The sequence below is a fragment of the Lissotriton helveticus genome, chromosome 10 (genome assembly GCF_964261635.1).
Source record: "Lissotriton helveticus chromosome 10, aLisHel1.1, whole genome shotgun sequence".
Lineage (NCBI taxonomy): Eukaryota > Metazoa > Chordata > Amphibia > Caudata > Salamandridae > Lissotriton > Lissotriton helveticus.
The window spans coordinates 518,751,992-518,762,124 of record NC_136071.1 but is presented as its reverse complement, the minus strand read 5'-3'; positions in this window follow the sequence as shown (position 1 = coordinate 518,762,124).

Genomic DNA, 10,133 nt, shown 5'->3' with positions numbered 1-10,133 from the left:
GGCTGCCGACCGCTGAGTATTATGGTAGTAGTATTAGTGTGAGCCGGAAATGTTATATATGAAATGACATAACTATATATAACCTTAGTGAACCATAGGTTATTCCTCCTAAACTTACCTGCCTTTCGAAAGTCGTTTGCTGGTTGGGTTGCTTCCAATCTGTACATTGTAAGTTCAAGATTGAGCTTAAGGGTGTGACTCTCTTTTTGGGTTCTGTTGCAAGAATGGTGGTGGTGTAGTGGTCTTGGAAATCACCATGTTTCCAATTGTCTTGGAATGTGTAAATGCTCTTGGATGCTTTTCATTCTGGATGGTAATCACTTTCAGAGCTTGGTAGTTAGTACTGAGAAAACAATGCCTCCTATGGATTTCTTATAATAAGGTGGTACGATGATAGGTGGTGCAAGCCTGGAGCACAGTGTCTTGTTTTGTTTGAGTTGCTTAAATTTAGCTTATATGTTTTTATCAAACTTAGCAAAGGAATTTTTTGAGATATGGGGTGAGACATAAGACCACGGCACTTTATAACCCAAGTGGTAACGGAACTGTGGAACGGTTTAACAGGGTGATTAAGGGTGTCATTCAGGCTGCTGTTAGCAAACACTTAGACTGGAAAATTCAAGTACATAAGGCTGAGTGGTCTTATAGGATTACTTCACAAAATAAAAATGGTTTGTCTCCTTTTATAATGATGAGAGGAAGGATGCCTAGGAGTAAGTTTAATCCTGGTTGGCTTATGGTTGGAGAGGTAAGAATGGTCACCAGCTGAGGTGAAGAGGGATTTGGTTTCTTTACATGAAAAAAGTAAAGAGTATTACGACAAGCCGCATGGTGCTAAAGATGTTACTGTTGGTGTTAGAGATTGGGTTTGTGTTAAGAAGCCGGTTAGGGTGCCTAAATGTGAAAGCAGATTTCAGGACCCTGAGCAGGTTACAGAGGTAATTCGCAATGCTGTGAAACTTGATGGTGGAAAGGTTTGGAATCTTAAGAGAATTGCCATGGATCCCTGTCAAGGTAAAGGAGGAAATATTTCTGGATATGGTGAGGTCAAGGATTTTGGTTGGGTTGAAGATCATTTTGAAAACAGTGATGTACAGTCACAGTTGGCTGCTGGGGTTGATGGTAATCACTGTGCTGGGGAAAATGTGGTTTTGGACTCATCCTTAGGTGGTGGTAGCCCTTCTTTTGTTAGGGGGGGGATGGGTCTGTAGATAATGGTCATAGCCTTTCTCAGGAGGTGGTGGAATCTTGTGGGGTTCCTGGTGTTGTTGGTGGTTCCGAAAGGAAAAGGTTTTTGCCTAAGTGGCTTAATGAGTATGTTATGCAGTTTGTGTAGTCTTGTTTTTTTTTTTTTGGTCTTTTGGATTTGTTGTTGTTTTTTTTATTGTTATTATTCCTTTCCTTTTTCTTTCAAGGGGGGGGATGTGTTATGTATGGCTTGTATTGTATTTTGTGGAAGATATTGTTATTGTACTGTGTTCCTTTAAGCTCACGTGTTATAGTTGGAATGTAGAATGGATGGTGATGTGTAGTGTTCCAGGGCTGGTCAGTTATCACTGGGTCCTGAGGTTGTAACTGTTACTTGGCACTCACCTGCTTCCTATACTTATTATAATACCAATAAAAGGTATTTATACTCTTTATCGGACTCTGTCTCATCACTACACAAATGTTCACATGTGTTTATACCGATAACAATGGATTTTGTGGTACAAACGAACCGTTACAAAGTGGATGCCGCTGTAATCATGCATTTGAGGCAGCGATGTAGTCCTTTGTTAATGTTGATTACACTTGGGTGCACTATATCACATGGTAAACACGAACTTCTGATTGACCCGTGACAAAGGAACTGCTATTCCGAAACGCGCCGGGCAGTGTTTGCCATTGCTTGTAAGCACACTAAGAAGGACTTTGGGCTTGGCGCAATCTTTTATATTGGAAGATTGGTGTGTGAGAAAAATTTGAGGTCGCGACCTCACCGGCAGCCTGCCACTATTGGATGGCAGAGGGACAACATGAAAAAACGAGTTGAAAATTTTAGAGTATTCCTCTGCCCGCCTGAAAAGCTCCGCAATCTTATCGAGGAAGTGGGAGGATCATCGCAGTGGTAACGTGAACACCGAGCGTGACTGTGAGGTCGGCTGGCTTCAACTTGTACCACAGCAGACGGCACCACTGGGCATAAAAAACAAAAACCTGAATCCAAGAGTGAAAATGCGGTAAGCCCCGGGGGCTGGTGGACGCAGTGTGACAGGCGAGTCACAACTGTAGAGCGTGGACGTACTGGGAGACACCAGAGAAAGGGAACTCTTAGTATCGGGTTCCCTTTTAATTAGTAGAATGCTGGCAAACAGAGAGGCAACACGGCAAATGGCCGAGTGAATGATAACAATCTTAATAATGCAACAACGAATGACTCACAAAGCAAACGAGAATTGTGGGATAAGTTATGGAAAACGGCAAAATCGGAACAGGCAAAGTGGTGAGAGGCAACAGCCCTCCAGAAATAAGTAGATCATGGGAGAATCCAGAGGAGCTTACGCATTTTTATTACCCCCACTTTTATAGATCCTGATTCCAAATCTGATAAAAGAATGGATGCAAAATAACCACGAGTGCTCTACTGTGATGCTTAAACTTCTACTCAAATATGCAGTAAAGTATAGAGAACGAATTTCCTTGGAGATAGAGAGACTATCAGATTTGCTCAAAGAAAAGTGTACTGAGAGTGAATTAGACACTGAAATTAGCAAATTGAAATCACGACTTGAAAAAGCAGAGGAGGAGATTAAGCTGAAAAAGCAGCGGAAATTTAACCACGATGAAATTGATTATAATCAAGGCCAGATTTTGACATTTGGCAGGAAATTCGATCATTTAAGGGAGAAACTGAAACCACACATTGGAACTGCTCAAGAGGCACAAGAGGTCCAGAGGGCCAACATTGGAGCCGTAAATGAAGCAGCTGCGACAGCATGACCCCGGACAACTGAGCCCATAATTATTGAGAAGGGAAATAATAGAACCCCAGACAAGCAAGAGGCAGTGGGAGTAAAATCCAGCATTTTAAAAGAATTCAACATCATTGCCAGGGGAAGACAAGAATCAGCGAGTCCCCAAGCAGCAAGAGGTCGAGGCGCCAGAGGCACCAAGCAAGGCGCAAAGCAGCAAGGCAGTATACAAAGCTTCATGGGAATGACAACAAGAGGCAAAACAACAACAAAATGAAGGACACCCTTATGGTACTAAATTTATCTAATGTTTTACTGACTGATGACCAAATAGATGTACTTTCTTTAGGACTAACTTTTTGTCCCACTAGTAGTTTTAATTACACTGAGAGCAGAATAGATTTATTTTTCTTTAAACGTAAACCTAAATTGAAAAAGTGGCATGCCAATCAACAGAGGCGAATGGTAGATACAACCACAGATAAGGAGCCCAGGCTAGCGATTGAGGATATAGAGACCCTGCACACACTCAGAGATCTGGGGGCAGATGATTGGGTGGACGACCCTTTAGTCAGTTTGGCACAAGAAAGAATCTCAATTGACCAATCCTGCACTAGTGGATTTAAGCCTAAATCCATGTTTTTGCCCCAGATATATAACAAACCAATTGAGGTATTTGAAAAAGGAGTTCAGAAAGAATTTAAGAAACTAGCAAAATGCAAAATACATTTCCAAAGCAATCTCACCCGGAAACAACAGATAGCTATTTAAGAATTACAGGATAATAAATCCCTTGTAATAAAAAAATCAGATAAAGGGGGGAATGTAGTTGTATGGCCTCTCACAATGTATCTGGAGGAAGGGAGAAGACAGCTTAACCTCTTGGATGCTATGGGAATTCCCCTGCTGTGCTGGGATTTCGCGATCCTCGCACATTCATGACGAGCTGGGCTCGTCATGAGCGTAGCAGGAGGCTACTGCATGACGAGCCCAGCTCGTCATGAGCGTCGAAGGGGTTAATGAAACAGAAAGTTATGTAGAAAGTGATAGGCAATGTTACGAAATCAGTAATGAGATGTTTAAGGAAAGTGTGGGGAAAATGGAAGAATGAAAATTTGATATAATGATGAGTACACATTTCTGCACGGTGAACATCCAAGGTTATCTGCAATGTATTTATTGCCTAAAGTTCATAAAGACAAATGTGTTCCACCCGGGTGGCCTATTGTATCTTCAATAGGGAGCATGTTTAAAAATACTTCAAAATACATTGATCATTTTCTTAGACCTTATGTACAAGCGTTACCTTCGTATGTACAAGACAGGGGGCGTTTTCTGAGAATGATTGAGAATGTAACCGGGGAACAGTATATACTATTCTTAACATTGGATGTGAATAGCCTCTACACTTGTATACCTCACAAATTAGGCTTGGAAGCCTGTAGGTATTATCTCAAACGTCGACCTGTCTGTCACCTCATGCATACCGAAATGTTGCTTAGTATGATATCTACTTGCCTGAAAAATATTTTTTTAAATTTCAATCATGTGATCTACTGTCAAGCCTGGGTAACGGCGACGGGAACCTGCTTGCTCCCAGTTATGCGGGCCTGTGCCTGGGCTGGTGGGAGGAGCAGGTGGCAAATAACATTGTAGCCTTTAACCATCAAGTCGTCCTCTGGGCCAGATATATCGATGATATATTTTGTGTTTGGAGAGGGCGGAGGAAAGGGACGCAATTACATTTGTGGATTCCCTGAATGACAGCAGTTTTAATCTTAAGTTTACCTGCTCAGTAAATAGGAATGCTATTGAATTCTTAGACGTAGAGGTAAAAGTGAATGGAGATCGGCTGGAAAGTAAACTGTTTCGAAAGAGCACGACTGGAAAACAGCATACTACATGCCAAAAGTTGTCACCCTACCAACCTCATAAATAGTATACCCTATGGGGTACTATTAAGGGCAAAACGCAATTGTAGTTCATAGATCGCATTTGTGGAAGAAATTAATATCATGAAGAATAGATTTGAAGAAAGAGGTTATTCTCAAAAAGTAATTAAAGCCTGTGATAAGTCAAAAGAGATGAATTGCTTAAAATTAAAGATGATGTTCATCCAGAGAAAGAGCCTATAAGATTCATTACTTCCTTTAGTAATCAGGCAGGAGAAATGCAAAAATGTTTAAAAAGATTTTGGAATGTATTAAGCACTGATGAAACTCTGGCGAAATGTATTGATAGTAACCCTAAAATTACATTTCGCAGATGGCCAGCATTAAAAGATATGTTATGCAAAAGTCTTTACCCCCCAGAGAGAGATCTTCGATTAAATATTCAAGGGTTCTACCCCTGCACATCATGCGAGGCATGTAGGAATAGCAAGAATTGCAAACAGATCAAATTATCCAAATCATTGAAACCATTCATTATCACAAAAAACCTGAGTTGCAAGTCCGATTTCTGTGTGTATGCCCTAATGTGTCCTTGCTAGTGGATTTATATTGGTAGTACCATCCACCAGGTTAAGAGGCGAATTTTAGAACACATGCGGGCGATAACAAATGAAGATAAGCAATATCCCATTGCTCGGCATTTTAAAGAATGTCACAACAAAGATGTGAGTTTGCTCAGATATTGTGCCCAAGATAGAATTCCCATTTCGGAGAGTGGTGGGAATCGGATTCAAGACTTACGGAGATGAGAATCAAGAATGATTATAAAATACGAATCTATGTGTCCTGAGGCCATTAATAAAGATGAAGAGTTATCAGTACATCTCGACTGAGATGTATTAGAATCATGGTTAGTGAACTGATGTTAAAAATATAAAACCCGCAAGATTGCCTCTTGTAAATGATGTTTGTGTTTTTATATTAGCTAATAGATCATCTAATGAACGGTGCACTTGGTTTTATTTACCTTGTAGGAGATGGAGCTCATGCCTTGTTGTGGAGAAAAGCAGAATAAGCTACCAGTGACGGTGTTATTTCATGAATTGAAAATATGCATGTTTAATTCGGTTATTAGCCCACTTGGGATGAATTGGAAATGGGTAGAATGTGATTGACACTATACCAGCACAGTGTGAATCATTTAGAGAAGAGGGACCCACTTGGGTGGAATTGTTGCAAGCTTAGCAATTGATGTTCGGAAAAATAAACTATTGAACATTCATTTATATGTTTTGTTTCCACATGGAACAAAATCATTAATGAGAATGATTTGATTTATGTTAAATTATTGTATCAAATACAAATGTTCACATGTGTTTATACCGACGATAATGCATTTTGTGGTACAAACTAACCGTTACAAAATGGATGCTGTTGTAATCATGCATTTGAGGCAGCGATGTAATCCTTTGTTAATGTTGATTACACTTGAGTGCACTATATCACAAAGGAACTGCTGTTCCGAAACGCGTAGGGCAGTGTTTGCCATTGCTTTGCATTAAATAAAGCACGCTAAGAAGGACTTTGGGCTCGGTGCAATCTTTTATATTGGAAGATTGGTGTGTGAGAAAAATTTGAGGGTCGCGACCTCGCCGGCAGCCCGCCACCATTGGATGGCAGAGGCACAACGCAAAAAATGATTTGAATATATGAAAATATATATATATATATATATATTCCAGCTCCGAAGTACCCAACGTACAAAGGAGCACCCGGACCTCAGCTGCACACAAGGAGCCTTGAATGGTAAGCACGCCTCCAGCACAACGATATCCTTTGACTGTTCAAACTGCCCTGGATGCCTGACGCGTTTCGAGGTGTCCCCACTTCTCTTCAGAGGCTTTGGCAGTTATGAAGGAGCGCTTGAGGCACCACACCCCTTCTTGCTTAGATGCACGCCCTGGATGGGACTTATGGGACTTGTAGTGTCTCACATCGCGCTAATGTTCAGTTGGTAACTATTTAGAGCCCACAGATGGGCCTCGCTGTGTGGAATTCGTGCAGAATCCATATGCTGCTGTCCCATGTTCTTGGCCCGTAGTCAAGACCGCATGGCCCCCGGTTCTTTGAGGGTGGTGCTCCTTCCGCGGCATGGGTCGCCGCGTAAATATTCCAGCTCCGAAGTACCCAACGTACAAAGGAGCACCCGGACCTCAGCTGCACACAAGGAGCCTTGAATGGTAAGCACGCCTCCAGCACAACGATATCCTTTGACTGTTCAAACTGCCCTGGAGGCCTGACGCGTTTCGAGGTGTCCCCACTTCTCTTCAGAGGCTTTGGCAGTTATGAAGGAGCGCTTGAGGCACCCCACCCCTTCTTGCTTAGATGCACGCCCTGGATGGGACTTATGGGACTTGTAGTGTCTCACATCGTGCTAATGTTCAGTTGGTAACTATTTCGAGCCCACAGATGGGCCTCGCTGTGTGGAATTCGTGCAGAATCCATATGCTGCTGTCCCATGTTCTCAGCCCGTAGTCAAGAACGCACGCCCCCGGTTCTTTCAGTATGGTGCTCCTTTTGCGGCATGGGTCGCCGCGTAAATATTCCAGCTCCGAAGTACCCAACGTACAAAGGAGCACCCGGACCTCAGCTGCACAGAAGGAGCCTTAATGGTAAGCACGCCTCCAGCACAATGATATTCTTTGACTGTTTAAACTGCCCTGGATGCCTGACGCGTTTCGAAGTGTCCCCACTTCTCTTCAGAGGCTTTGGCAGTTATGAAGGAGCGCTTGAGGCACCACACCCCTTCTTGCTTAGATGCACGCCCTGGATGGGACTTATGGGACTTGTAGTGTCTCACATTGCGCTAATGTTCAGTTGGTAACGCCCATCCAGGGCGTGCATCTAAGCAAGAAGGGGAGTGGTGCCTCAAGCGCTCCTTCATAAATGCCAAAGCCTCTGAAGAGAAGTGGGGACACTTCGAAACGCGTCAGGCATCCAGGGCAGTTTGAACAGTCAAAGGATATCATTGTGCTGGAGGCGTGCTTACATTTCAAGGCTTCTTGTGTGCAGCTGAGGTCCGGGTGCTCCTTTGTACGTTGGGTACTTTGGAGCTGGAATATTTACGCGGCGACCCATGCCGCGAAAGGAGCACCACCCTGAAAGAACCGGGGGCCATGCGGTCTTGACTACGGGCCGAGAACATGGGACAGCAGCGTATGGATTCTGCACGAATTCCACACAGCGAGGCCCATCTGTGGGCTCGAAATAGTTACCAACTGAACATTAGCGCGATGTGAGACACTACAAGTCCCATAAGTCCCATCCAGGGCGTGCATCTAAGCAAGTAGGGGTGTGGTGCCTCAAGCGCTCCTTCATAACTGCCAAAGCCTCTGAAGAGAAGTGGGGACACTTCGAAACGCGTCAGGCATCCAGGGCAGTTTGAACAGTCAAAGGATATCGTTGTGCTGGAGGCGTACTTTCCATTCAAGGCTCCTTGTGTGCAGCTGAGGTCCGGGTGCTCCTTTGTACGTTGGGTACTTCGGAGCTGGAATACATATATATATATTCACTGAAAAAACCATAGGTTATAGACCATATATAGTTAGGAATTAGCATTTAAAAAACCTTATTTTACTCACACAAAACCATTGAAATTCCATATATAGTTAGTTGCACTAACTATATATCGCGCACCCGCAATCCACTGCTGATCATGTCACATATTACATCATTCATGACATGGTCAGTGACATCACTGATGACAACATCCAGTGATTATGTGTTTCTGTAAAGTTTAAATATGTTTTACATATTGAAGAATGAGTGGATGTATAAGTGTCTGAATAAAGGTTTTAGTAGGTGCGTGATTGACTGTATGAGTGAGTGATTAAATGCGTCTTACTGAATGCACGGGTTAGTGACTAAACTGTCTAAAAGTGTGCATCAGTATGTCTGTTGTTGTGCAAGCTGCTGCACGTGTTAATCAGTAGCTATATAAGTAGCTATATGGGTTATTGATTGGTTGCACAAGTATTTGTATGGGAGACTGAGTGTGTGTATGGCTGGCTGGGAGGTGTGTGACTCTGTGCAGATCAATGTGTACTTGTATCAGTGATTCTATAAGAGAGTAACTATGTGTTAGTATATGTTTCAAAAATGCAAGGTGTTCTGTGTTTAACTGTATAGATGAGAAAATGGAAGTGTGATTGATTCTTTTCAGGACTGACTAGGTGTGTGAGTAACTCCATGGATGAGTGGCAGAGTGTGAGTGTCTGTATGGGTGTATGAGTGCATATGATAGTGTTGTAAAGATGAGTGATTGTATGTATGAATGATTGTATGAGTGAATGTGTGTGTAGACATAGGAATCAGTGAGTGTGTATGTAGTAACTAGTATTGGTGTGTCAATGGTTTCAAAAATGATACTCTCTATTTAACACTGGGTGTAACGGAGGTTATATTAGAGTGTGAGGAGATGCATTGTATTATCACATGAATGATATCATCAGTGATGTGATCATTGATGTCAAGTGAGATGTCATCAGTGATGTCATTTGAGATGTCATCAGTGATGTCATCAGTGATGTCACTGACCATGTCATGAATAATGTAATATGTGACATGATCAGCAGTGGATTGCGGGTGCGCGATATATAGTTAGTGCAACTAACTATATATGGAATTTCAATGGTTTTGTGTGAGTAAAATAAGGTTTTTTAAATGCTAATTCCTAACTATATATGGTCTATAACCTATGGTTTTTTCAGTGAATTTTCAAGGTTTTGTAAATGCTAATTCCTAACTATATATGGTCTATAACCTATGGTTTTTTCAGTGAATTTCATTGGTTTTTTAACAGCTAATATCTGTAGCTGTAAAATGTATTCTTCTTTAAATCCCAAAAAATATTTTATATGTTTATTAATAACTTTTTTTTTAAATATTTTTTTTTCTTCGTTCCCGCTTCGCGAATCGGGAAGCTTCCCGTTAGCTGACCTTGATGCCGTGAAATAGACCGCGAGCCGGTAAACGTTTCTTTACCGCAACTGCCGCGTTAGAAAACAACATCGTGACGCCTCCCGTCCGCATGACGTTTCGCGTTGTCGCGTGATACGTCATATGACGTGCTACGTTAGCGAACTCGTACGCTTACCGAGTCGCAAAGCACAGGTTTCTGGAAGCAAACCGGGAGGCCCTGCAAAGCGCGTAACATACACACAGCAGGTCATGTGACTTGGTAATAACACTTTTCATTGGTTCATTTCACTTTCGGTTTCCTAATGAT